Here is a 5087-nt window from a genome sequence, read left to right on the forward strand (position 1 = left end):
GGGTGTTGAGTTTGCTAAGTTCTTTATAGATTTTGGACACTAGCCCTTTATCTGATATGTCATTTGCAAATATCTTCTCCCATTCTGTCAGTTGTCTTTTGGTTTTGTTAAGTGTTTCCTTTGCTGTGCAAAAGCTTTTGATCTTGATGAAATCCCAATAGGTCATTTTTTCCCTTGCTTTCTTTGCCTTTGGCGATGTTCCTAGGAAGATGTTGCTGTGGCTGAGGTCGAAGAGGTTCCTGCCTGTATTCTTCTCAAGGATTTTGATGGATTCCTTTCCCACATTGAGGTCCTTCATCCATTTTGAGTCTATTTTCGTGTGTGGTGTAAGGAAATGATCCAATTTCATTTTCCTGCATGTGGCTGTCCAATTTTCCCAACACCATTTATTGAAGAGGCTGTCTTTTTTCCATTGGACATTCTTTCCTGCTTTGTCAAAGATTAGTTGACCATAGAGTTGAGGGTCTATTTCTGGGCTCTCTAGATCTCTCAATTGTTATCCTGAATGGTAATGAGCTAAATGCCCCAATCAAAAGACACAGGGTATCAGAATGGATAAAAAAACAAAACCCATCTATATGCTGCCTACAAGAAACTCATTTTAAACCCGAAGACACCTCCAGATTTAAAGTGAGGGGGTGGAAAAGAATTTACCATGTTAATGGACATCAGAAGAAAGCAGGAGTGGCAATCCTTATATCAGATCAATTAGACTTTAAGCCAAGACTATAATAAGAGATGAGGAAAGACACTATATCATACTCAAAGGATCTGTCCAACAAGAAGATCTAACAAATTTAAATATCTATGCCCCTAACGTGGGAGCAGCCAACTATATAAACCAATTAATAAAATAACAAAATCAAAGAAACACATCAACAATAATACAATAATAGTAGGGGACTTTAACGCTCCCCTCACTGAAATGGACAGATCATCCAAGCAAAAGATCAACAAGGAAATAAAGGCCTTAAATGACACACTGGACCAGATGGACATCACAGATATATACAGAACATTTCATCCCAAAGCAATAGAATACACTTTCTTCTCTAGTGCACATGGAACATTGTGCAGAATAGATCACATCCTTGGTCCTAAATCAGGTCTCAACCAGTATCAAAAGATTGGGATCAGGGGCGCCTGGGTGGCTCAGTTGGTTAATAAGCCTCTGCCTTCGGCTCAGGTCATGATCTCAGGGTCCTGGGTCGAGTCCCGCATCGGGCTCTCTGCTTGGCAGGGAGCCTACTTTCTCCTCTCTCTCTGTCTGCCTCTCTGCCTACTTGTGATCTCTCTCTGTCAAATAAATAAATAAAATATTAAAAAAAAAAGATTGGGATCATTCCCTGCATATTTTCAGACCACAATGCTCTGAAGCTAGAACTCAATCACAAGAGGAAATTTGGAAAGAACCCAAATACATGGAGACTAAAGAGCATCCTTCTAAAGAATGAATAGGTCAACCAGGAAATTAAAGAAGAATTGAAAAAATTCATGGAAACCAATGATAATGAAAACACAACGGTTCAAAATCTGTGGGACACAACAAAGGCAGTCCTGAGAGGAAAATATATAGCGGTACAAGCCTTTCTCAAGAAACAAGAAAGGTCTCAGGTACACAACCTAACCATACACCTAAAGGACCTGGAGAAAGAACAAGAAAGAAAGCAGGAGAAGAGAAATCATAAAGATCAGAGCAGAAATCAATGAAATAGAAGCCAAAAAAACAACTAACCATCTATATTTTTAACCATAAATGTACAATATTTACTTTTGCAATTCCAGAAGGGAAAATGTGTATGAAAATCCGGTGCCATCAAGCACATGCATGATGAGATGAAATTTCAAAGAAACCAAAACCGCCAAGAAAGGAAGAGGGAAATGGATACATAGAGCTATTTCTAGAGACCTGCGCTAAAATTTAAAATGTATTATCCCGTGGAAATTGTACCACAAATGACAAAATAGGATTGTTTGAAAAGTACAATTCAATAAATGATTTCATAAGATGTTTTGGACCATCCTGGGACTGCAACCACAATTATACATCAGTCTTGTGCAAAAACAAAAAGGCATTCCTACTACCAAATAAATGATTGATAAGCAATGCAGCCCACTACAAACCATTTTATGGTAGTCCCTATTTATATTTTGGGTAGAGCCAATAGAAGACTAGGCTATCTCAGGAAAGGCGATGGCAACTTGGTTTTCTTCCATGTGCCAACATCAATCAGTTGGAGTGATGTGTGAGGAAGGGCTCTGAAACCATGTTTTGTGGAGGCAGGAAGGAGCGCTGGTATTAACTACTTGTATCTTTCACAGGCATGGCTGAGAGTCAGATGGGACTACTCCCATCTGCTGGGACACAGAGGGGACCAGAAAAGCAAACTGAAGGCTTTGGTTTCCTCCCAACTTAGTCCACATCAGTTACTCTCAAAAGGGGAGGCACCCAAAATTATAGCCAACGTGGAAAATGACTGAGGAATGGGGAGAACTCCCTGCCTGCCGTCCCCTTCCAGGTATCTGCCGCAGTGAGGATGACAACAAGATAAAGTGAATGAACCTAAAGAGAGTGCGGCAACAGGAAGAGAGAAATGGGATGTCACAACCCAGCAATTTCCGTGTCAGGGCAAGAATCCCTGAAGTCTGTACATTGTGGAGAATATTACCTGGAATGGCCTCGTGTGGACAGAGAAAAGCTTCAAGATCAGAAATTTATTATTACTTTGACCAAAGTTGACACAGGGTAGCTTTTCTTTTTTTTTTTTTCCCCTACATAAGCAATTTTATATTTGTGCTGCAGCATTTTAAACAGGATCTGGCTAGTTAAAGAGGGAAATTAAATTGCAGGAAAGTCACTAGAGCTCTCAGTTCTATTTAAAAATAATTCTTAAAACCCCAAATAATAAGGGAATTCAGTGGCCATTAGTATTGCCTTGGTGTTTGGGTCTGCACCATCAAAGTCGACACCTAATTGCATCTCCTGTTGATTATTGTTGTAAATGGAGCACAGATATGAATCAAATACACTTAACAAAGCAAGATAAAATAAAACTATAAATTTCAAGTTAATACCTGCCAGCTAAATGATTTCAGCATTTTAGGAGGCAAAGGACGGAGAGACGTGTCTCTCTCAGAGCATTCCTTCCACATATTGACCTGGAAGTAGCCTTGATAATTAATTTTTGGCTTGCTAAATAAAAGTAGGTTTTATATTCTGCTGGATTTCTTAAAGTTCTGAGATTTCCCATATATGTAATATTCATTTCAGAATTGTCTGTAGCAGCAGAAGTTGAAAATATACACCAGTTAACTGAATATTTGTAAATATTTAAATTATGCTCAAACACCCCTGTTGTGGTTTATCACTAGTAAGTAACTTATTTCACGGAGTCCTTTGTCAGAAATTGTCCAATGGTTGGCTGAATATTCTAAACATCAACCAGTAAAATTGGGGGGAAAAAAGGCAAAGTAATTCCAAAGTAAACTTGCAAATCTTTTCAGAGACGACGTAAAATTAGTACTGGAGAATGAGTTGAATCATGTGGAAACTCTTCACAAAAGAGAATCTAACCAGGGGCACCTGGGTAGCTCAGTGGGTTAAAGCCTCTGTCTTTGGCTCGGGTCCTGGGATCAAGCCCTGAATCAGGCTCTCTGCTCAGCAGGGAGCCTGCTTCCCCTGCTCTCTCTGCTTACTTGTGATCTCTGTCAAACAAATAAATAAAATCTTTGGAAAAAAAACATTTTTTAAAGAGGATCTAACCAAATTATACCAGTTAACTGAAAAGGGGAATCATTAGAATGGTAAAAAGTGTTTCCAAAGACAATGATTAGAATATCAAAAGATCAATAGTGACCTTTAGAAAAGTTTATGAAATTCTTGGGTTTTTGAAAAAAGATTTATTTATTTATTTGAGAAAGAGAGAGAGCGTGTGCGCGCATGAGCTGGTGAGGGGAAGAGCAAAGGGAGGAGGACAAGCACATTCCCGCTGAGCATGGAGCCCAACTGCAGATTTGATCCACACCCATGAGATTATGACCTGAGCCAAAACCAAGAGTCAAAGCTTTAACCAATTAAGCCAGCCAGGCACCCTTGATCTTCTTTCCTTTTCTTTCATTTTTTTTTCCAAAAGTTGTATTCTCTAAGTTCCCTTGGGAAAAGTCAAAAGTAAAACACATTAGTAATGTGTTGTCTTACAAATTTGTCAGCAAAACTACAGTCAATGTCCACTGTAAAAATGAGGGCAGAGTGGAAGATGGCAGCGGTGGCAGCAGTTGTGGTGACTAAGATGAGCCCAGGGACAGGATGTTGGTGTTGGTATTGAGAGACCTGCACATTCCACACCAGTGCAACAGTTTCTTGGCTAAATTGAAAAACAAAACAAAACAAAAAAATGCTGGTGCCAGGAAAGATTCTACACATTGCCTTCACTGGAAACCTTTGCACCAAGAGTTACGACTATCTCAAGACTTTATATTGTGAGGAGATTTTGATGAGAAGCTGAATTATTCAGAACAGAAGGTGGTGACTGTTAGGCAGTTCAAAATGGGTCTGATCCATGGGCATCGAGTTATTCCATGGGTAGGCACGGCCAGTCTAGCCCTGTTGCAGAGGCAGTCTGATGTGGACATCCTTATCTCAGGACACACACACACAAATTTGAAGCATTTGAGCATGAAAGTAAATTTTACATTAACCCGGGTTCTGCCACTGGAGCATATAATACCTTGGAAACAAATATTATCCCTTCATTCATGTTGATGGATATTCAGGTTTCTACAGTTGTCCTCTATGTGGATCAGCTAATTGGAGATGATGTAAAAGTAGAACAAATTCTATACTAAAAATCTTAAAGCCGGGCCTGTCTTGCTGGATTGTTTTCTTTTTTTTTCATTATCCTGTTCACATCAAGTAATTAAACATTTATCACACACACACACACACACACACACACACACACACACACACACAAATTAGGGCATATATATCTTTTTGAATTAGTATTATGTTTTCTTTGGGCAAACACCCAATAGCGGAATTATTGGATCATACAGTATTTCTATTTTTAATTACAGAATATTTTAAA

The 5087-nt window shown here is 39.0% G+C and overlaps 1 pseudogene; it reads left to right on the forward strand.

Annotated features, from left to right (window-relative positions):
• Window positions 1-4306: 4306 nt before the first annotated feature.
• On the forward strand, window positions 4307-4854 carry LOC111140373 (annotated as a pseudogene).
• The last annotated feature ends 233 nt before the right edge of the window (window positions 4855-5087 follow it).

Source organism: Enhydra lutris, unplaced genomic scaffold (genome assembly GCF_002288905.1).
Source record: "Enhydra lutris kenyoni isolate GAN:26980312 unplaced genomic scaffold, ASM228890v2 scaffoldscaffold744, whole genome shotgun sequence".
Taxonomy (NCBI): Eukaryota; Metazoa; Chordata; class Mammalia; order Carnivora; family Mustelidae; genus Enhydra; species Enhydra lutris.